Source organism: Delphinus delphis, chromosome 2 (assembly GCF_949987515.2).
Source record: "Delphinus delphis chromosome 2, mDelDel1.2, whole genome shotgun sequence".
NCBI lineage: Eukaryota > Metazoa > Chordata > Mammalia > Artiodactyla > Delphinidae > Delphinus > Delphinus delphis.
Window position 1 is genome coordinate 15075235 of NC_082684.1, and position 24478 is coordinate 15099712.

Below are 24478 nucleotides of genomic sequence, written 5' to 3' on the forward strand. Positions count from 1 at the left end.
TTGAATAAGCTGTTTAAACCGTTAGAATGGCTTTTTAAAAAATTCACCAGTTTCTTGGATTATTTGCTCTCGAGATTTACTTAATTGAAGTTTTTGCCTTTTCATTTTCCTTCAAACCAAAATGATTTCTACAGTTAAGGAAGTTTTAATTTTATTCCTCTGGGTAGAGTAGATTTCCTACTTCAGTCAGTTCCCCAACAGGTAAAAGCAGGCAGTTTTCCACAAGTTTCACATAGCGCACTATACACAGATACACGCTTAGGGTTTCAGCTTTGACTTTCTTCCCCATGGGCATCATATCTGTAAATACAATGGTTGCTACATTTTCAGGGTCTTAGGCCCATATCAGCTGAAAGCTGCCTTTGATTAAAACCAGCCATCAGGGAAGGGAGAAGATAGGGATGGGAAAAATATCAATAATGAAGTTATAAAATTGTTCTAGACACCGATTATAGATCATTTGCTTCTGTTGACGAAAAGCAAAACAATACTAAAATGCAGAAGTGTGGAGGGTAGAACTAAGATCAGAATCATCTATTTGCACATTTATAAAATGCCTATTGTATGTTAGTGACAGTCTTAGACCCGCAGGAAACCAGCAGTGAATAAGTACTAAGGTCTCTACCCTGTGACATGTATATTTTAGTGGGAAGACAGAAAGCAAACAAATGGAGAAATGAATATGTAGTGTGATCTCAGGTGGGGATACTTGCCATAAATAAGAATAAAGCAAGGCAAGGATAGAGTGGTGGTCTTAGGGTGCTATTTCAGGGAAGGTAGGCAGGAAAGGCCTTTCTGAATAATTGATGTAGGAACCAAAATGATGAGAAGGTACCAGTCATGTCAGCATGTAGGGGAAGAGCTTTTTAGGCAGAGGGCAAGTGCAAAGGCCCTGTGGCAGGAACAATCATGGCTTGTTGAAAGAACGGCAATATCAATGTGGCTGGAGAGGTATGAACAAGACAGAAGGTTGTAGGAAAGGAATTGGGAGTAGCAAGCAGAGGCCAGATCATCATAAATCATGAAATAGAGACTGGGGTTTTATTCTAATTATGATGAGAAACTGTTAGAGGGTTTTGAGGAGGGGCAAGACTTAATCTGGTACGCTTTTTGTAAAGATCACCCTGGATATATGTCAATCCCAATCTCCCAGTTCATCCCACCCCCCTTTCCCCACTTGGTGTCCATATGTTAGTTCTCTACATCTGTGTCTCTATTTCTGCTTTGCAGATAGGTTCATCTGAACCATTTTTCTAGATTCCACGTGAGAACCTACTTTATAGCACAGGGAACTCTACTCAGTACCCTGTGGTGACCTAAATGGGAAGGAAATCCAAAAATGAGGGGATATATGTATACGTATAGCCGATTCACTTCTCTGTACAGCAGAAACTAACACAACATTGTAAAACAACTATACCCCAATTAAAAAAAAACAGGGAGTTTGGGATTGACGTGTACGCACTGCTGTATTTAAAATGGATAGCCAACAAGGACCTACTGTATAGCACAGGGAACTCTGCTCAACGTTACGTGGCAGCCTGGATCGGAAGGGAGTCTGGGGGAGAATGGATACGTGTATATGTACGGCTGAGTCGCTTTGCTGTGCACCTGAAACCATCACAACATTGTTAATCGGCTATACTCCAATATAAAATAAAAAGTTTAAAAAAAAACTGTAAAACAAACAAACAAACAAAAGATCACCCTGGAGAGTGGAGGACAGAATAGCTGGGCAAGTGGCGGGGTCTGTGGAAGTGGAATTCAGTTCAGAGTCTACTGTCATAACCCAGGTGAGGATGACGGCAGTTTGACCAGGGTGCTGGCAGTAGAGGTGGTCAGACATGGCTGTTTACCGTAATCTCTTAGCAGAGGCCTTGAACTATACAACTTTTTCTCTCTCCTTAACATAATTCAAGCCTAAGGTGTAAACTTACTGAATTGTCTGTTTAATTGAACCTGGAAGTACGATCTAATTTGACATCTTCTAGTAATTCTTCTCTGCCCTCTCCTAGCTCTCCTGGATTCCGTAAAGCTCCACTAATAACCCAGTTTCTTTGGTTTTACTCATCGAAGTTTTCTTAGTTCCCAGGCGTGGATATGAGGGCAAAGAGGTAAAAAGGATATCCTTCAGGTTTGATTACAATAATCATACTTAAGTTCTATATATACTTTTCAATTTACAGAAGTTATCTTATTTGTATCTCTGTTTTTGCAGCAGAGACTCTTGATAAAGGATGGGTGGATGGATGGATGGACAGTTGGGTGGATGGATATTTGACGAGTGGAAGGAAGGAAGGAAATAAAGTCTCTCCCTATAGTCTACACCCTGAAATTGGAGGGAGAGGAGATAATATTCATTTAATTTGATTTTCTCAGTAATCCAGATTTGAGCTTTTTCAACCATGTCCTGCCTTCTCTTTTCTTCAGCTATGCAGCTCCATTCCCCAAACAATGTGAGTTAGGGATAGGGACTAAGCCAAGATTCTCCCCACTCTCTCTAATTGCCCTTCACTGGGGCCTTCAGAGCACTGAGCATAGGAATATGTGAAACCCACCGTTTCAGGGTAAAGGACCTCAGCCCTGGGCTATGTTCCTCATGGGCCTCTGATCTGCTGTAGTGCAGACACCCAGGCCTGGAGGAAATCATGCCCTGGGAAAGTATATCTTTTCATTTAAAGATGTAAAACAATTAAAATGTGAACAGCAGCTGTCAGCGGTGGCCTCTTACCATTAGGGTAATGTAATGGGAAAGACTGTTGATATTTTGGGGTTGATGAAAATGTCGACCTTTTTTTTGATAACAGCTTTATTCAAGTGTAATTCACATACCGTACAATCCACTGGGTTTTAGTGGAGTCACAGAGTTGTGCAATCGCCACCACCATTAATTTCAGAATATTCTTATCACCTCAAAACAAAAAAAAGCCCATACCCTTTAGCCATCGCTCCGCCACCACACCCCCAAAATGATCATTTTTTATATCAAATTTGTAAGTCCTTGGCCTGCTGGAATTTGCGCTCTGATCGTGAGCTCTCAGAGAGGGCGCTTGTAGGCTTGCAGCATGCGGAATGGGTAGGGCAGGTGGGGCTCTGTCCCCTTGCTGCTTACCATGTGTCTCAGGGGGCCCCTTTCCCTGCTGGGGTCCTCCAGAATTTGTGTGTGTGTGTGTGTGTGTGCGTGCGTGCACGCACACGCACGCATGTGTGTTTAACCAGGCCACTTACAGAGCACACACAGGGAAAAGCTCCACTTTTGGGGGAGAAGGAGGGAGAAATGTGAATTTTGAAGCATTCTCTTATGTCTCTTTTCCCTGAAAATTGCTTCTTTCTCACGGAACTGCTTTTCCAGAAGAGGGCCCTAGTGGATGAGACAGTCTTCTTTACTTTATTTCACAAGTGATTTGTAATCTTGAGGCTAGGCGCTCCAAATGGCGGAAAAACGTATACCGCAAGAAATATCCAGTTCAAGAGACGGGGACGAGAAAGACCAAGCTCCTGTTTCTCTCTTTCTTTTTTTTCCTTCCAGCGCCTTTTTCAAGCACTAAAAGCCCAAAAAATTTTAAAATGAGAAACCTGTAGTGACTATTGTTTCTTGCTTTCAAACAAGAAAACATTTCTTGCCCTGGAGTATTTTATGCCCCAGAACACTTCTTTGATATTTCGAGCTGCAGGGTGAAAATTGTCAGCTCTCAGTCGATAGATCAGTGCAGCATCCTAAAGACGGAAACAGGAAGAACGTGACCGATGCCCACCTGCGTCTCTTTTGCATGTGCTTCCAAAAATAGGATGTGTGTGCATTACACTTAATTTTTCCTTTGTATTTATTAGCGTTTTGGTATTCCTTTGCTGCATAAAAACATAAAAAGCCCAGAACTTAGGTTATCCAGTTCTGCTGCTGCTTTGAATTCAGACTAGCTTTGCAACTTTTGAAGCTTCAGTTTGCCCATCTGTGAAATTCATTCAGCAACCCCTACTGTGTATCCCATAGCACTTCCATCCACCTGACAATTTAAGTCTTGATTATTTTCCATCTCCTCCTCACACCCCTAGAATATCAGCTCCTTAAGGCCGGGACTTTCTTCTTTGTTCATTGCTGTATTCCCAGCATTTAGAACAGTACTTGGCATATGGTAGGTGCTCCGTTAGGTGCTCCGTTAATATGAGTTAAAGGAAATGAGCACACATGTGCTCATTTAGGAAGCACGTGCTTCAGCGCTTCCTGACTTCCTACCTGAAGTCAGGAAGTTGGACTTAGATGATTCGGAAGGGCCCCTCTGGTTTTTAACATTTGATCATCCATGCCAAAAGCCCTCTCCGGAAGCTGTTCTGACACATTTTTGTATGTGTATGAAGGATAACGGGGTTTTCACATGCCCTGATCTGAACTTCTTGTGTGTTTCCCTTTTCTGTAATCTTAAGGAGAAAGTTAAGTCTGGGGCGTCTTCACTCTTGTAGCTATAAGAAGACAAGGTAAGTGTTTTTCTCTATGGTCTCCTTTGAAGTGAAATGCTTACACACATCATATCCTGAAGGGCAGATTTCTTTTTGTGTATGTATATGTCAGCTTACATATTAGCATATGCCCAGAGCCTAATGGGAAATCAGACAACAAACCTAAAACAAGTCTAGTAAATTTGCCTTTTCATACCCTTCACACTTGATGAGATTTTCATGAAACTGGTAGGTGAGCTCTGAACATATTTGGCCATAGGCAGATTCCTGTGTGTCTTTGCTTCCTGAAGGTAGGACTCGTAGAAGGACTTGTAGATGGCATTTGTAGGTATGGGGTAGACAAGGGAAAATATTTCAAGACTCCTGGATTATTTGGGGACCTTGCCTTGGGTTGCCTTTGTATTATAAGGTCAGATTTAAGGTCAGGAAAGACGAGTACCAATACGATACGTTTCTGCCTAAGAAAATACTTCGGCTTTTGCTGAAACTTGATTTCATTTTGCTTGGTTTCTCAGGGTGATTTTGCCTCAATTCTGTACAAATAGGATTTCTAGATACTTGGTGCGAAGATAAACTGCATGTCTCTACTCGTTGACAATGAGTTGGGTTTTGCAGGTTGGTTTGTTGTAACTTTTTTCTCTGAGCATCTCCGTTATAGCATCAGTGCAGAGAGATTTTCTTGTGTAGCCAGGGCTGCATATAGCTTTTTACTGTTTTCATTCTCCTGCGAGATGGACTTAGGGGAGCTCTTATGTGAACTGAGGCGTGTCAGGGAGAGCGCTCACATGGGTCCATTGGCGGATGCAAGGCAGACACGGCTGTGTTTAGATCCTCCCTCAGAGGTGCAGGAGCCCATTCGCGCCGCTCCCTCACCTCCGTAGGTCATGGAAAATGGCAAAAGTAGGATCGTTGAGGTAATTTTTTGAAGCACTGTTATTGTGGTTGACATTGATCACTTACTACTTCAGTTGCATTCCATGATGTCAGGTTTACTGCATTTACCTGTAGAAGAAGGAAAATAAACCCTCTCAGAGAAGAAAAGGGCAGCATTATTATGTGTTCATGGAGTCATAATATGGCCTCATTGTCTCTCGCTGCGGCCATCAAGGATGTATTCATATAAAATAACACAGCAGAGCTGATGCTTAGAGGTTATGAAAGAACATACAGGGGTTGTCAAAGCTATATCTGGGTTAAAATATGTTGTGAGACTCCCAGCCCTCCTCAACAGAGGCTGTTTAAGGTACAGTGCGGGTATTTGTGCTGCTTTCATTGTATGCATCCTGAATGAAGAATCAGCTCTTTAAAAAGAACGTTAAAAATAAAACCCATGTTGTAGAAATCTGACTTAGCCCAAAGAGATTGTGGGTGTCTTAAATGGCTACTCATTTCCCAAGGTGGCTCAGAGGTTTCCTCTTGGTCGTGAGATATTTTGACATGGCATCTGTACTTTGCCTTTTAAAAACGATGTTCTGTCTGTGAAAATACATACATACTTCCTCACAATCACTTGTATGACTCTTCGGGGATGTGAACCCCAAACCTCCTAGGAGGGAGGGTTTGTCTCCTCCTGTTTCGGAATTGGCCTCACCCCAGCTTCTTGCCCCACCAGGTTCTGGTTTCCAGCTTGGACCATTTCATTTCTCTCTCCCATCAGGGGGCAAGACTGGTTGAAGAAACTCTTGTATAGAGAAAGTGTAAATCATACCTCAATAAAGCTATTAAAAAACACACACACGCAAGCACCCTGATTAATGGACTGTGCCATCACTATGTGGATACTGTGCGTGGTTTTTAAAAATAGCTCTTTCACTAGAGTGTTTCGGTTGAGGGTATGTATTCTTGGATTGTTTTTTATTATTATTTTTTTGTATAGCATTGATAGGAAAAGATAGAACTCTTATACTAATACATGCAGTATTTAGATTGGATAATACTCCCTTCTCTTTTTATGGTGATTTCCTGCCTTTCTCCTTTGCTTTTCCCTGCTACTTAAGCATCAAGTCTCGGGCATTTTCCCAGTGTAATTGTTGATTAAGTGCTGCATATCCTGCAACGATTATGAGAAGATTATTGTATTCAGCTTTTAATCTTATGAGTGTCAAATATTTTACTTTAATGGTATCTTTATTGTTATTATTCTTCATAGCTCTTTCTGTTTGAGTAATGTAATCAGGCAAAATAAAGGTAACAGCACAAATTCAGCACTTCTAGAGTAAGAATTCTTTGTCTCAGAATGGAAAGCGCCACCTGCTGGCTGTTCTGAAATGCTGATTGGGGTCTGCAAAGATGGAATTAGGAATGCCTTAGGCCTCTTTTGGTTGCAAGTAACAGAAAGCAGCTAGCTCAAGAAGAAATATATATAAAGATAGAGACCTATTGGAGGCAGTACCAAGGGTCTCAGGACCCCAAGGCCAGGCTTGTAGCTGGGAGGCACCAGGACCGGGAACCAGACGGCTGCCAAGAACGCAGGCAGCGCTCACCTCCTCGCTGCTTCTTTCTGCGCGTCCTCTGTGTTTTCTCTAACGTTGTGTGTGAATTGGTCGGTGGTCATCGGTAGCTTTCAAGCTAAATATCCTCTGTAGACGAGAGCAGCCCAGGTGGACCAGCCATCTTTTGGTCTCAGTTCCCAATTCCCAGGAGCAATGGGAATTCTGACTGGAACAACTGTAGTCATGTGACACCCCCCCACCCCAGTCCAGTCAGCTGGTCCAGGAGCGCCGTCTCATGACGTGAATCACGGCAACCAGGGGCTCTCCCCGTTGGCGAGGGAAGGCGCAGCTCCAGAGAAAGAGGCTCGGTGTGAATGGACCTGACACCTGCAGTAGGGCTGTGTTTGTATATTTTTGTGAGAAGGACGGCGACCCTGACTCCTCATGCAGCCTTCAGGGATGCCCCACACACTTCTGCAGGAATCTGAATGCATATTCCAGAGCTTGGGTTTCTGAGGGGAACCCCCAAAAGCAATTTCTAGTCAACTGCCTATTGCTTAGCTGGGCGAAAGGAATCAACAGTATGAGTAGCTCCAGTTACTGTTTCCACAGAACCACTGATGTCTCCACTTTATAGATGGGGAAACTGAGGCTGGAAGGACAATGTGTCACCTGTTGTCATGTCACTTGTTCTGGCTGACTCCAAAATGCAGAGCCAACCATGGTACTAGGTTTGGGCTTTATCTCTACAAGCTGACAGCCGATGCCTCATGGGTATGTAGGGAGGACAGTAGGTGGTTAATAGGGAAGTGGCTGGTTACACGTTGGCCTGAAGTGGAAAATTTGCTGGGAATAATCCATATTGAGTAATATTTGTGCACATCGTGAGGACTTAACCTCAGCATGAACTTTCTATATAGAAACCTAAAATCCATGTAAATGTTTTAGTTGGACTTCAAGCCATAGGGCATCACTTTGAGTAGAGCGTGTCACAGGGATAGAGTTCTGACTGGTCCAGCCAGTGTCATCCCCTACTCATCGCTCAAAGGATTGCATTGTCTGTAATATGGGGGACGGCGCTAATTGGAAAACTGTGGCTTATCTATCAGTGCTAACTAACAAGATCATGGAGCCAGGGAGGTTGGAGCAGTTTCTCCAAGAGTGATCATTGTGGGTGGTGAGTATTGAGTGAGGTGTAGAGAATCAAACTGTCTATATAGATGCTGCTGCCATGGAAAGAGCACTGGGCTGACAGTCAGGGTTCTGGGGGCCAGGCCCAGCCACTGACCATCTGTGAGACCCCAGGCAAGTCACTGCCTGCTCTTCACCACTCCGCTTTGTTTCTCCCTTTCTTTTTAATATGTTGTAAAAAAAAAAAAAAAATCATAAAGTACAAAAAGATACATAGTGAAAACTGTCATCCTCCTGTGAAAGAAATACAGCTCTAGTCCCCCTCCCCAGAGGTAACCGGCACGATCAGTTTCTTACGTGCCGTTTGATAGCCGATGCCTTTACACACCTGAGTAAGTGTGCACATTTATGCAGACGGGGACATACCATATGCATTATTCTGACCATAAAGATCTTTCTGTATCAATGCATATAGAGCTATCCTTTTTTGGGACTCCGGAGTTTTTCACTGTGTGGCTGGATTAAAGTATCCTCTGGTCTTTGACATTCTACAGATAGGGTTGCAAAGTGGCGTTTTGTTGGTTCATTTCCTTAATTGAGCGAGGTTGAAGGCCATGTATATTTTTTTCTGTATGTTCCCTCCTTGTGCCCGCTGCTCTTTTTTTTTTCCCCCATTGAATTTTTCTTTTCCTACTGCACCTCATTTTCCAAAGAGGTAATGATCCAAGTGCCAGTCATTTCTACAATTAGGAATATTTTAGCCGGGGGAGAGATCTGATGGATGTTTACTGAGAAGCCCGGGTACCTGGGAAGAGGCCCCGCGTCAGCTGTGGAGGCCGACTTCGTTTACCCGGTCCCTTTCTTCCTCCCCATTGTTGTTGAGGTGAGGTCATGCCGAGTTCCTCAACAAGCCTCAGACTTAGTAGGGGGAATACCTGCCCAATAGTGGGGCTTGACCAGTTTTTGCCGGTTGAACAAAAGAGAGAACATGGCATTGTGGGACGAGATTATCTTTGGGATCAACTAGTTCTCTAGACATTGATCTGGGTTCAAATCTTCTTGGCTCCAGAATTTGCAAGCCATGCAAACCTCTCTGGACCACAGTTTCCTCGTCTGTAATATGGGAATAATAATACTGATGTTGCCAGGCTGTTCTGAGCAATAGAAAGAACATAATAAAGTATCGAGCACATGACAGGTTTTCAGTAATTGACAGCTTCTTGTATTAGTGTCATTGTTCTGATCAGGACTATTATTGCCATCACCATAAACCCAACGAGTGACAGTAGGGCCATGGGCTAAGACTAAACAATTGATTCACGAGATGACCATGTTATATGAGATTGTGACTTTTGCAGACCATCTGCGTCTTTGCAATAAAAGTTTATTTGCACCTACATTGATTTCATTTGTCTTGTGACCATCATTTTCTTACAGGCTTTAAGCCTCTGTTGCTAGACATAGTACATAATGCCCGTGTAGTTTCAATGCCCATCCAGTTTTCGGGCCTTGAAAAGGCAGAGTGATTTGAAAGTATTCTACTTGAATTCTTAGTGAGAAAGATCTGAAAACTCTGCTCCTCCCCTTGCCTCCCCCAAGAAGTCTGAGAGATCAAAACAAATAATCTTTCTCTCTGCATCCCTTAAACCCAACTTAAGAAATTAACGAAGGAAGATGGATAGAGTGAAATAAGACTCATCGAGAAGAAATGGGAGCCTCCTAATTGATTCCCACAGAGCTGCTGGTTATTTACAACTAGGAAAATTGCCTGCTTGGAGATACCAGTTCAGCGCTCTGGTTCCACTGTTTTGACAGGAAAAAGTCACTGCGCCTGGCTGGAAAAGCTCTTAGGGAGGAGGAAAGTAGAATGAATTACATCTGACTGTTTTTCTTTTTTTTATGACTATTTCTTTTTTTTTTTTAACTGTTCTTTTTTTTTTATTAATTAATTAATTTATTTATTTGGCTGTGTTGGGTCTTCGTTTCTGTGCGAGGGCCTTCTCCAGTTGCGGCGAGTGGGGGTCACTCTTCATCGCAGTGTGCGGGCCTCTCACTGCCGTGGCCTCTCTTGCTGCGGAGCACAGGCTCCAGACACGCAGGCTCAGTAGCTGTGGCTCACGGGCCCAGTTGCTCCGTGGCATGTGGGATCCCCCCAGACCAGGGCTTGAACCCGTGTCCCCTGCATTGGCAGGCAGACTCTCAACCACTGCACCACCAGGGAAGCCCACATCTGACTGTTTAACACCATCTCATTCATAGATTTCTGCCTTTTCCCCCAGTGGATCATTCGCAGTCTCTTTTTTAGTATATAATTGTTCATTTTAAATTTTCATGTTTGCTCTAGCTGGGTGTATGTTAATTACTGGCAGTCTGTAATTATGTTGTCTATTTGTCATTTCCATGGCAGCAAGGGTAGTAAGCTAGAACTCTTCCAATAGCAAGAATTTTAATTTATAATTCCCTCCCCCCAAACCGTTTAGAAATTGATACGTTTCACTCACATTCTAGATGTAGTTCAGTAAATGCCATGTTATTGATGTTCATTATCAGGTTTTAAGCTAAGAAATGCCGCTGTAGCCGGGCGCGGTGGCGCGTGCCTGTAGTCCCAGCTACTCGGGAGGCTGAGGCAGGAGGATCGCTTGAGCCCAGGAGTTCTGGGCTGTAGTGCGCTATGCCGATCGGGTGTCCGCACTAAGTTCGGCATCAATATGGCGACCTCCCGGGAGCGGGGGACCACCAGGTTGCCTAAGGAGGGGTGAACCGGCCCAGGTCGGAAACGGAGCAGGTCAAAACTCCCGTGCTGATCAGTAGTGGGATCGCGCCTGTGAATAGCCACTGCACTCCAGCCTGGGCAACATAGCGAGACCCCGTCTCTTAAAAAAAGAAAAAAAAGAAATGCCGCTGTACTCTAACTTAGAGATTCCCAAGATTTTGGTGTATTCATTCACTCCACAGCCACTTATTGAGCACCCACTGCACACTAGGTGCTTGGGATATATTCTCTGAATAGAACAGACAAAATAAAATATTCTGTAGTTCTCTGTGTAACAGGACTGCCCAGCTGACCCCTAAAGCCACTGTCTGGCTGGCGGCCATGGCTGTGTGTCCCCTAGGCTGCCAAACACTTGTCTGTTCCCAGCACGGTAATAATGAGGAACATGGTAAGAAGTTAGAAGCCACTGGCGATTAAAGTTATTATTTCACATTAAAGTCCCCCGATATGATATTGGCAGCTGAGACATACATGGAAAACATAATAGTTTAAAGATCATCAGATTAGTTCCAGACATCCCCAGGATCTGGGTGCAAATTAAATTAGAGGTACATCCAATCGATCCAATCAAGAAACAGGTCTGGGATTAGGGGGCATGTTCTTGCTGTATGGACCAGGTAAACAGAGTGACCGTTGATACTGCCTAAAGCCACATGCCTCACAGGAAGTTCCAGCACCCTAGATTGAAACTGACCCCTGGAAATGATTCCCAAGACTGGGCTGTTCTGGTGCTATGAGTACAGAAGGTGGGGACTTGGGAAGGGTCTAGAGTGGAGTGGAAGACTAAAGGTTCAGTGAAACTGATTTAAGAGATGGTCCTGCTGGTGGGTAATGCTGAAGAGCAGGTGCTTACAGGAGAAGGGATCTGGGGGAAGTTAGGCAGTTGGAAATGCTCTATCTAAAAAAGGCATATGGGGCTTCCCTGGTGGTGCAGTGGTTGAGAGTCCGCCTGCCGATGCAGGGGACACGGGTTCGTGCCCTGGTCCGGGAAGATCCTACATGCCGCGCAGCGGCTGGGCCCGTGAGCCATGGCCGCTGAGCCTGTGCTAGAGACCGCAACAGTGGGAGGCCCGCGTATCGCAAAAAAAAAAAAAAAAAAAAGGCATATGACTTGAGTTCCCCATAGTCATTCAGCAACTTTTTTTTAGTACTTATAGAATGTGGTAGAGTGTGAACAATACAGAGGTCCTGCCCACACAGAGCTTCCATTTCACTGGGGGAAGCAAGACAGACAAATAGGACAGACAGATGGACAGATAACCAAATGTGATATAATATAATATAATGTTGTACAGTTGTGAGTGCTACAAAGAATTATAAATGGGATAAAGGAATAGAGTGATCAAGGTATCCTACTCTATTAGTCGTTTTTTGCACTTCACTAGTTCTCAGTATGAGAAGAAGACATTAAGGGGAGGGGTGGTCACAGTTTGTTCCTTTGGGGTGTTTTGGTTTTGTCTGTCTTCCCCCAAATCAATACAGGGCTTTTAGTGACTCTTTAAAATATCACAGAGAGGTCTTAGGAATCATCTGGCATCTTGTTGTTTCTGTAGCTGGATAACTTAAATCTTATTCATCACCTGCCGAACTGGTCCTTCTGCAGAGATGTAGATACCATCTAAAATTTTTCTAATATTCTTGTTTTCAACTGTTGTGGCTTGCTGAATCAAAGCAGCTGAATTTGATGCAGTTTCAATGTCATTTTCTTTGAGAATTAACTCACCTTTCTGGGCTTGAGGTACTGAACAAGCGATGTCTGGCCTCGCCTGAACCCGGAGCATCTATTTTTTGCCCAAGAAATTTCAGATTTCAACAAGAAACCTGTTTTGAATAACAACATTGATGGGGAGATGAGCATATAGAGACCTCATTTTGTAATGGAAACCCAACATAACACCCTTGATCATGTTCTGTTCGTGATACAGATAGTCGAAAAGTGGCCAGTTTCTTTCTGTATCCCCGCCATTTGTCAACCTGGAGCCTCTTTCTTTTCTTTCCAAGGAAACTGAGTTCTACATTGATATGATTGAAGCCCCTCCAAAAGGCTTTTCTGGTTCCCTTCACAGTAATTGTGTGGCCCTTCACACAGTAATTGTGTGATGTCAGAATTTTCTGGAATATCTGCAGTCTGATTGCTGAGAATGGTCTTCATTCTCATAGTAGATGCAGCAAAGAACAGTTTTTATTTTTAACAAACCTTGTGAGATAATTGTAGATTCATATGGAGCTGTAAAACAATTGTAATTCAGAGAAATTCTGTTTCTCCCAATGGTAACATCTTGCAAAACTATAGTATAATATATATAATCTCATCTGTATCTACAAAAGAATCTTGCTGGGGTTTTGATAGGAATTGCATTAAGCCTGTGTATCAGTTTGAGGACAAATGACATCTTTACTATGTTGAGTCTTCTAATCCATGAACATGGTATACCTCTCTGTTTGTTTAGATCTTCTTTGATTTCTTTTATGAGCATTTTTGTAGTTTTCAACATATAAGTCCTATACATGTTATATTTACACCCAAATATTTCATTTTTCTTGAACAATTGTAAATGATATTATTTTTAAATTTTTGGTATCCATTCATTTATTGCTAGCATCTAGGACTATAGTTGATTTTGTATGCTTATCTTATATTCTGAGACCTTGCTGAATGTACATTTTAGTTCTAGGAGGTTTTTTGTATATTCCGTAGGAAGTTCTATGTAGACAGTCTGCAAATAAAGACAGTTTTATCTCTTCCCTTTCGATGCCTTTATTTCACTTTCTTGCCTTATTTCACTGGTTAGAACTTCGAACACTATGTTAAATAAGAGTGGTGAGAGCAGGCATCTTCACCTTGTTCTCAATCATAGGGAGGAAAGCATTCAGTCTTCCCTTATTAAGCATAATGTTAGCTGTAGGTTTTTTAACAGATGCTCCTTGACAAGTTGGGTAAGACCCCTTCTATTCCTAGTGTGCTGGGCATTTTTATCATGATTAGATGTATTTTTCATATGCCTTTTCTACATCAGTTGATATGATCATATGATTTTTCTTCTATAGCCTGTTGACATGGTAGATTACTTTGATTGATTTTTGAATACTGAACCAGTCTTCCATCCCTGGAATAAACCCCACTTAGTCACAGTATATAATTCTATTTAAATATTCCTGAATTATATTTATTAATATTTTGTTAATTTAGTCTGTACCTTGCCTTTTTTATACGGTCCTTAGTTGGTCTGCTCTCTTCTCTCTACCTTTCAGAGTCTTCTTATGTTTGTCTTATATTTAATGTCCATCATTTTTTGTTGTGTTTGGTGGAAAGAATAGGGAAAAGTATGTCTATTCCATTTCCTGGAAGCAGAAGTCCCTTCAGATGGTCAATTTTTAGGTATACTTTTAAGCAGCTGTATAATTTACTACCGGAAGAAAAGGAAATCCTGAATTCAGGTCTTGATGAATAAAAATGTTCGACCAAGTTACTGGTTTGACTTGCTTGATTCTAAAGAAGCTGAACAAAGGGATTTAGGCTGAGCAAAAAGGTGTAAACATATCAGATCTTCAGTATCACTCCTGTACTTCCCAGCAGAAGAAAGACCTGTTAGGGTCATCAAAGCGTCAGGGACACTATACAGGCTTTTACCCCAGCAGATTGGCACGCACCGATAGAAGCCTTTTGATGAACTTCAATCCACTGTCGTGCCGACAGCATTCACTTAAATTGCATTTCCGGGACTTCCCTGGTGGTGCAGTGATTAAGACTCCACGTTCCCAATGCAGGGGGCCTGGGTTTGATCCCCGGTCAGGGAACTAGATCCCACGTGCATGCCGCAACTAAGAGTTCGTGTGCCGCAATTAAGACCTGTTGCAACCAAATAAATAAATATTTATACAAAATAAAATTGCATTTTCTTCAAGCTGTTGGTAATACCAGATATTTACAAAAAGGTGCTGTAGGCACTGCCGCATGCTCTCAGTTGCCTATCAACAGTTATTTGCCAAATAATTGTGTGTTGGGGGGCCTGAAACTTAGGCCAAGGGGGACTTTTCTTCTGTTGTAGACAGATGATGACTGGTCAAGGAGATGAGTTCCCAGAGGGTCAGCGAGAATCTCTTCTGCATCAAAAGAGCGCCCATTCTTTGCTTTCATTGGTTGGCTTACTTTTCTGCCTTTCTTATGATTTCCAAGAAATATGGCACGGTAGCAGAGGTCACAGAGATTCAGTGGGGGAATCAATAAGCCACGGAGTTCTAACAGCCCCTGGTTTCAAAGGTCCCTCTCCATGGTGAAGTTTTCAAAACAGCAGATATTTTCCACTCTCCTCTTATCTTCCTGCTGGTTTACTTTAGCGTATATTTGCACGCACCTCCTGTGAGTGCAGTGATTGAGTAAGAAATGATCCCTGCTCTCAAGGAGTGGTAGGCAGAGAGGGTGCAAATGACCGTAGTTCAGGGGTCACCAAGGAGCAGACAAAATGCCTTCAAAGGTCAGAGGCAGGTAACCTGGCTTTCTGCTGGTGAAATTTGAGCTGGTGCTTCCAGAGTTAGGAGGATTTCAGCAGCTGGGGGTAGGGTGGCACTGCTGGCAATGGGTGGGCCAGGAGGTGAAAGCATAGGCACGTCCAGGGAACATAGCACAGAGCACGTAGGGCTGGACTGAAGAGAGAACAGCACTTTCCTCTCCAGCGCTCACCTGCCCAACCATTGAAAATAAACATCTTTTCCCCATATGACCGTTAGAACCGTAATGTCTTTCCACTTATGTTTTTCCTTCCACTTTACCTAAAGTGGGCTTTTGTCATCCCCTCATTCATTTGTGCACTTGAGTTAAGACTTCAAAGTGTGCTTACCTACCTAGCGTTAGGGGTTGAATTGCACCCTCCACCCACCCCAAGATATGTTGGAAGTCCTAACCCACCCTTCGGTACCTGGGAATGTGACCTTATTTGGAAATAGGGTCTTTGCAGATGGAATCTGTTTATGTCTTGTAATCAAGATGAGGTCACTAGGGTGGGCCCTGATCCACTGTGATTGGCGTCCTTATTAGAAGAGGGAAATTTAGACACAGACACACATGGGAAGAACTCCACGAGATGATGGAAGCAGAGATTGGAGCTGCAAGACAAGGGGTGCCAGGATGGGTGACCAGCACTGGAAGAGGCAAGGAAGCGTTCTCTCCTACGAGTTTCAGAGAGAACATGGCCCTGCCAGCACCTTGATTTTGGACCTCGTTGTTTTAAGCTACCCAGTTTGTGGCTCTTTGTTATGGCAGCCCTAGGAACTAACATACCTAGTTTATACCTGGCCCTCTACTGGTGGAATTCGACTTGGATTCTACAGTCTGTCAGGGAGGTTCAGTTGTGCCTGTTGAGGTCACATCGGTGGCTAATAGGTGGTCTTTGCAGGGGGAATTTGATCATCAGAGGGGCTCCTCGGCTTTCTGGTCTTTAGGCTGAGGTCTCTGGGATCTCCGTGGAGGACAGTGAGCTGGTGACAGAGGGTGGAGTGAGCAGGCACTGTGACGTGGTTCCCATTAGAAAATTGGAGTAGATGGGAATTAAAGGGTTCTAGAGCAAAAGACTTCAGAGTTCATTTACACCAACTCTTCCTCCTGCCCCTCCCTGGAAAGAAGTATCACGTGACCCATCCAAGAGCCACTCTGCTAGTAACAGAGTGAGGACTTGAATTCAGATCTTAAATCTCATATCCAGACTTCTAAGATTTCTACCGGGACTCTAAAGTCTGTGGTTCTGATTTCGGAAAGTTTTTTGGGGGTCACAGAATTTTAACTTACGCCTTTAGACTCTTCTTTACTTACTGGGCTGGTGGGGGGAAGAAAGAAGAGGCACTTTAAAAAAGAAAAAGCAAAAAAGGGGAACATGTTGACCTTCAGGAAAGGGATTTGAAAGAATAAGTTTATGCATCTTTAAAATAAAAGACCCAAGGGTATTTAGTTTTACTCTGTGTCATTGAAAAATAAAATCCACCCCAGCCTCAAGTGGATGGGAAGTTCCAGCTCACAGGTTCATTCACTGACCGTCTGACCCACGTGTTGCAGAGGGTAGAATTTATAAAATCAGCAACTGTTATATGACCTCAAACACCACAAGTTGCACTTTCAGCGTCATTCTGAGTTTCCTGTCCCTCTGCAGGGTGGAGTAGAGCCACTAATGTTGTTTCCATGGATCTCATCTTTCCAGGCTTGGTTTAAATCTCGAGCGCAGGATGCCAGGTAGATTCATTATGGCAGTAGCAATGCACACACGCCATCGTGGTAGCTTTAAATCAATCTCTCTCCTAAAGGTTCCGAGGAACGTCACTTACAAGGCACATTGCTTGCATGAGCGTCCTTTGTGTTGGGTGCCCTGGAATGTAATTTCTATCAGGAAGACGTAAAGGAGACACGGGGAGGAATCATTTTGCTTGACAGCACACTTTGAAAGGAAGGGGAGTTTGTTATTGTTATTTTTTGTTGTTACTTTGATTGTTTCTTGGGTTCCTCCAACAAAGAAATGCCGTGTGGCTTTCAAAAGTCTCCCCGTGCAAATGCTTCCCGTCACCAGTGATCAGCGTCCTGCCATTTTGAAATCCAGAAGTGGCTTTAGCAGCCCTTATGACATAATCATTGCCGGGAGCTGGAGACCAACCTCTCAGAGAAATTGACACTCTCATCTTCCATCTTCGTGTACGCATTCTAAGTGCTGGTGCGCTGTCACTTTAACAAACTGTCACCCTGAAATAGGGTTGCTTCATCCAGTGCTGTGGAAAAACAAGGTTAGAAGAGCAGAGGCTTTTGTTGATAGTGAGCAAGTGGGATTTGTTAAACCAATATTGAAAGGTGGTTTGCACAACTCTCGGCAGCTCACGTTACTTCTGAAAAGATGTGGTCTTTCAGCCCTGGTTGGCACGGATACAGTTAAAGTTGCATCAGGACCTTTGTTATATAATCCTTCCCGGTTATATAATTTGGGGTCCTGTTTTTTCTTGCCCTGGTTTATAAAGATTGAAACAAGGATAGAAGATCACAACAGTTCATAGTTTCCTGTAATAGCGGAGGCAGTAATGTTATTGACTAAAGCACATGGGATCTATTGGTTGTCAGTAATACTATATACAGGATGAACTATGTGTATGTGAACAGTTTGTGTATGAAAAATATAAAATGAGTTTCAGACATATCCTACAGATGAGCAGTTTAAAAGAACTGACTTTCAGATTCTGGCTTATACGAACCTTCTGGTCTCAGCCCATGTCTCTAGCGGGTCAGAAACTAGAAGCCAGCCTAGATATGGAAACATACAATACGGTAGGGACTTTTTGTGGCTGCCGTGAGTGACCCCTGTGACTTTTTCCAGACCTGGCCCAGATACAATTAGGAGATGTTACAACCTAAGGGCAGGTAGGATTCTTGAGACTTCGGTTCACACTTTCCTGCAACACTGAGCTCACCTATCTCTGAAGTGACTGCTATCACCTGTTTCTATCTTGGCCTCCTCCCAGTTATTTCAAATATAAATTTAGTAGCCAGTAATTCGCGACCCCCAGCCAATTGATTTGAGCAGACCTAGAAATCAATTACACCACTGTCCCCCTACTCCCACCTACCCAGCCTGGGAAGATTGTAGAACAAGCACATCTGTCCCATGCCCCAGCTCAGAGGCACCCCTACGTAGGCGACACGGATCAGAAAACAGTACCACATGGGGCAGCCATGCTATTACTTCACGTACGTCTGACTCCAGATGTGAGGGTTCTGTGTCTGCCCCTTCCAGGGCCCCAGCACCCTGACTGTCTGGCTGGGACCTTCTCAAGAGCTCTTGGTCCTCAGGGAGTGGTGCTCACATCCTGCTCTAACAAGACTCTAGTCGTCGGAACCGTGAACCGTGAAGGACACACCTTCCACGCTGCCAGCAGATCAGATCCGACCCCCACCTTTGCCCTTCCCCACCACTTGGACCTGGACCCACTCTACTCCTTTTCATCCTCAGCCACCCTCCCTCTCAGGCTTCTGAGCTCCTGCCACCTCCCTGCCACCCCCTCCCCAGGCCTGACTGCTCTTGACTCCCAGAATTCACTGTGGCCAAGAAGCCACGCTAACATCTTTCTACAAAACAGTAATATTTTGCTTCAGATACTTCCTAAGAAGCAAGTACTAACATCAAATTGGGTTGTGGGTAGTTTCAGTTTTCTTCTTCATACCCTTCTTTCTTTTTTTTTTGGCTGTGCCACACAGTATGCAGGATCTTAGTTCCCCGACCAGGGATCGAACCCACGCCCCCTGCAGTGAAAGCGCAGAGTCCTAACCACTGAACCACCAGGGAATTCCCAACCCTTCTTTCTTTAAATCAAATTTTCTACAATGAGCATGTACTAGTTTTTTAACTGGAAAGAAAATATATGTATTGTAAAATAGCCGTTGGGAAGATGGCAGATAAAAACAAGTAGTCTTTTTTGTTCAGTAGAATAACAACAACAGTAAAATCACCCCAAAGTAAATCAGTGCAAAAATATGAGGCAGCCTTGCTCCTCCTCATCAAGTAATAAATGGCCTTTCACAGGTGAGATGAGGTGGGACGTTACCGTCATTACCATCAACCTCCAGTCCTGATACTTCTGCAGAGATGCTGGGCATGTCCTACTCCAGTAGACACCATGGGAATTTATTACAGGGTTGTTGGGAGGCTCAAATGAGAAAATAGATGTGAAAGTACTTTATAAATGGAAGCTATTATTTTCAACAAAAAGTAGAGAACTTTCATCTACATTGAGAGACAAGGCAGAACACTGTAAGGATGTTTATACAATTTAACATAGGGGAAGATGTGGCCGTTACGATCTAAGAACTTAAGTTCATCTATTCATTTGATAAATATTTATTGGGGGCCTGGAACAGTTCTTGGTGTTTGGGATTCATCAGTGAAGAAAACAGACACAAATCCCTGCCTCGTGGAGCCTCGTGAGGGAAACAGATGAGAAACAAAAACATCTAATAAATTAAAAAGAAGTGGTCATCAAAATAACAACAGTAAGTAACACTCCAATAGTGCTTATTTTGTGCCAGGCATGTATGTAATATATTTAATCCCAAATACTCTATGAAGTAGATACTATTTTCAACCCCATGGTGGGGGGAAATGACCCACAGAGAGGTGAAGTGACTTGCCCAAGGTCACGCAGCTAGTAATGCTGGCACTGGAAATCAGTTTCACAGAGGAAGTTCGTGGGTGAGAAGCCAGTGGAGAAAGAAACGGAACGGGGTAAGGGGTTATCCATTCAGCAGACATTTCTGAGTGCTCTGTGCCTGGCACTGTGTTGGATGCCTGGGATATAGAAATGCAAGGGGCATTATCCCTGCCCTGGAGAGGTTCACAGTTTCTTAGGGGAGATTAGGGGTACACAGACATATGAGCAAACCATGTGGTGTGATATACCTTCCTCCTTGGTTACCTAGGGCAGCAGAGGTACCATACTGGAAAAGCATTCTATTTGAGCAGACCCAGATCACCTAGTGATTTCATGGCATCAGCGGCCTTACCTTTGTCCAAAGACCATTGATCGTGGTGTCGTACTCTCTCTTTCCCTGCAGAACTTCTAGGCATGAGAGGCTGATCAAGCCAATAGCTACTTTGGTTAGACTCCAGGCCGCAAAGCCAAGGCCCTTGGCCTTCCTGAGCTGATCCCTCCTGTCTGCACCAGGAGGGCCAGTTCAGTTCCCCTTGATGTCTGTCTGTTTAGTTGGTGTCTGTGGTATAGCCGTTGTTCACTCTTTTGAATGTCACCCGTCCCTCCTTTCATCTCTCATTGACCTCAGAGAGTGTCACACGGAGGGACAACCCTTTGCATCCCCTGCCTGTTCCCAGCCCTGCCCACGGTCCTCCATCCCATCATTGGCAGAGGTGGGCCAGGGAGACCTCATGCCTACTGAGGATAAGCCATTGCAAGTTTATTTCCTGCTAGTGAGGGGTCAGTAGCGAATACAGCCTATTTATTCCCAGAGCTGAAAGTCACAAGGACTTGATACATGCTCTGGTGCTGTAGGGTTTCTGTTGGTTTGAGGTTATATTTGTTTCTTTACTTCTTTTGTCTGACAAAGTCTTCTGAAGAGGTGAATTGTTTTTGCTTTTGCTCTGGATTCAAGAGATGAGTATTGTCGTGGGGAAGTTCCCCCTTATCTTTCCCCGGGGCAACCACACTTAACCTCTTTTCTCATAGACATCAGTGCAGGAGGATGAGATCATTAACATTGAACATCCATCATAGGTCGGGACTGCCCTCCCCTCTTCAGGGCAGCTGAAGGATTTCCCTCCGTTAGGCCCATGGTGGTTGTTTTGCTTGCTTATGAGAAGGCCTGGCACGTTATGACTGTTACTTCACCTCGTTCTCAAAACAACCCATGTTAGGGTGGAGAAAACCCAGGCTCGGAGAAATAAAGTAACTTCTTCCCAGGCACAGAGCACGCAAGCAAGTAGAACAAGACTTAAACCCAGATTTTTAAATTTCTGTTTGTTTTCTTTCCAATACTCTTTCTACTCCAAGTACTCTTCTGTGGGGAAATGAACTGAGCCTGTCTTCCTAAAAAGTGTCCTTTTTTTAAACACTTAAAAACACTTCCTTCTTCCCGCAAGCCATGCTTCTGAGTTTGTTTGTTTGCGAGGTTTTTTGTCTGCTGGTTGGCTGGTTGGTTGGTTTTTTGGTTCCTATTATTAAGCTAGAAGAGGCAGGAATGAAGATTTTTTTCCTGGTAAAATAAGAAATTGCCTTCTCTCTTCAAATCTGTGCTTTTCTATCTCTCCAACAAGTTGAAGATGATATTAAAAGAATAGCTCTGTCTTACAGATTAACAGTGAGACACAGATTATTTAAATTCACGTTTTAAGCTGTAGAAATAGACTAACAGGTGATCCTTACGTACTGTGACCTTGTTATTTTCTCAGACATTACCGCGTTTTGCAGTAAATAGTATTGATCAGACAGAAAGATAGGTTCATAACCGTGCGATCAAGAACATCTTGGGGCTCATTGATGAGGTTTAGGGGGTCTAGACAAATTCCTGAAATTGTGTTCAAAACATGTGCCTTCCTGAGCTTTTCTAATTAAAGAAGCCTTCTTTTTCATCAGACCCTCAAAGGACGTGGTCACCACATCAGCATCTTCAAACAGCACATACTTGTAATCTCACAGTTGCCCTGGGTCAGGAATCCAGGCCCAACTTAACTAAGTCCTCTGCCCAGGGTCTCACCAGGCAGCAAACAAGTGTCTTAGGGCTGTGGTCCTTTCTGGAGTTGAGTCCTCCTTCAAGAATTCTGAATTCAGAATTCAGATCCTTGTGGTTGCAGGGTGGAGGTCCCCTTTTCTTGCTGGCTCTCAGGCAGGGGTAGATACCCACATAGTCTCTGCCACGTGGCCCCCTCCCAGACTCTCACAATCAGGCAGCTGCTTCAAGGCCAGCAAGAGAATCTCTTATTCGGGTCTGCTGCGACACAGTCCTACCTGATGTGACGTGACCCAGGAAGTGACTACCCATCACTTTGCCGTATTTCATCACTAGAAGCAAGTAACACCTTCCATCTGTACTCAAAGGGAAGGAGATTATACAAGATCATGACCCACCGGGGGTCTCCTTGGTCTTTGTCTGACATAATCACCTCCTGAAAACTCAAAAGAACCTCTGCTCTGGAATCTTTGAAAAAAGACACAGTTGACATCCTACAAACACGTCGTTAGTTCACTGAGGAGTCGCATCCTATCCGTGGGAAGAAACCCGACATGACTGAATGGGGAAAAATTGATCAGTCTTATTTTATCTAGACGGAGTCAGCGCCGTGAAGGGAGTATTAAGTGAGAGAAAAGAGCTGATTCTAGGCTGTGTGGGAGAAGACCCACAGCAAACATGTATTACGGCCTATGTCAACATCGTGGCCACGCTTGCTCTATTTTTTGAGACAAAAAGATCATGGTTTGGACAAATGAGAGGCAGCCAGGCCCCAAAATAACCTCAGACTCCTCGTTCCTGGGTGCTGAGGGGGTAGCTGCATGTTGACTGAGATGATTCTTGGTTTATTTCGAGTCTAATTCAGCGTTAATAAAAAAGTTCAAAATTGAATGTGAGTTGGTCTGTGGTAGAACTTAATGGGAAATTCCCAGAGCTGCTCTTCCTTCTAGCTCTGTTTTCTTAGTGTATTCGTGTCCTCGGGCTGCTGTATCAAAAGTACCACAAACCGGGTGGCTTAAAGAGCAGCCGCTTATGCTCACACGGTTCTGCGGCTGGAAGTCTGAGATCAGGGTGTCAGCAGGGCCGTGCTCCCTCTGAAGGCGCTGGGGAAGGATGTGCTCCAGGCCTCCCTCCTAGCTTCTGGTACTTCCTTTACTTCGGGGGCATCACTCCCCTTTTCACATGGCATTTCCCCTGTGCTTCTGTTGTGTCGGCGTCCATGTTTCCCTTTTTTATAAGGACACCAGTCATATCGTATTAAGGGCCCAACCTACTCTAGTATGACCTCATCTTAACTAATTCTATCTGTGATGACCCTGTTTCCAAATAAGATTATGTTCTGCGATGCTGGGTAGGACTTCAACACGCTAATTAATTGGGTGGGTGAGGATGGGGGAAGTGGACACAATTCAACCCATAACACTTAATGAAGAATAATTTTAAATTTTCCTGATAGTCATGTTGTTCTGGCAAGTAAATCAAAGTCTCCCTGGTGGATCGATGGTCAGAGATCATTAGATTCCCCTCTCTCCCTCCACCCTCTCATTTGGGAGTTTACTATTTTCTCACTAGAATGGCATCCTTGCCTTTTGGACTTAATTTTAGAAATAAAACAGCTCTCATTCTGCGTCTAAAATTGGTCAGTCATAACCCTATTTCTGGTAGTAGGATGCTTATCCAGAGGTCAGTTATCTGGCAACCTCACCTATAAGGTAGGTGGGGAATAGAAAACCAAGGTCACAGAGAAAACAGAAAAAATGCTGAGCAAAGATGTCACAACAGTCACAAAATAAACCCTTTTAAGAGAACCCTGTGGACTTTTGCTCACATCCTATTAACCTTTACTCTGCACATAATTCTAACAGACTTTTAAAGTTCACAGGACAGTGGAAGCATCAATATGTGAATGACAGACTCAGGGAAAATTCCAAACTAAATTCAGTTTAAATATTACTTCCGTTATGATGCCTTCATCAATACCTTCCTCTGAATTCCAGTATTATTTTATACCTTCACTAGTCACTTGTCACCTGTTTTCTAACAATTTGTATCCATATTCTACTTTGTTTACATATCTTAATCTCCCCTACCAGATGCTTGTAAGAGCCGGGACATACCCAGTTGTGCCTAACACAATACCTGACACACAGTAGGTACACCAACAAATTCGTATTGAAGACTGAAAAACCGGAAAGGATAAATTTTTAGGTGGACAGTAATTAGGTAAGATAATAATTTAGGTGCCTAATAATTTTAGGCAGGGTGGAGTTTCAAAGCATTTTGAGCAAAAAAGATTCCTCTGATATTTCCTTTTTAAAATTAATTTTTATTAAAGTTACAAAATTTGAAACCTTACCTTTCATTAGGCTTTTAAGAGGTGGTCAGAAGATCTCAATTTATTTATTCTAGCAATTTTTAACAATCACTTTTAAGGGGACCTTTTATTAATGCTCGGTCTGATTTGCAAACTTAGTTAATTAAACTCCT

The 24478-nt window shown here is 43.5% G+C and overlaps 1 protein-coding gene and 1 pseudogene across 5 annotated transcripts in view; one reads left to right on the forward strand and one right to left on the reverse strand.

The window, feature by feature from the left end:
- Positions 1–24478, forward strand: part of FOXN3 (forkhead box N3) — a 402468-nt gene that overhangs the window by 313563 nt on the left and 64427 nt on the right. The gene's annotated exons all lie outside the window — the stretch shown is intronic.
- LOC132420059 (large ribosomal subunit protein uL6-like) lies at positions 11861–13842 on the reverse strand (annotated as a pseudogene).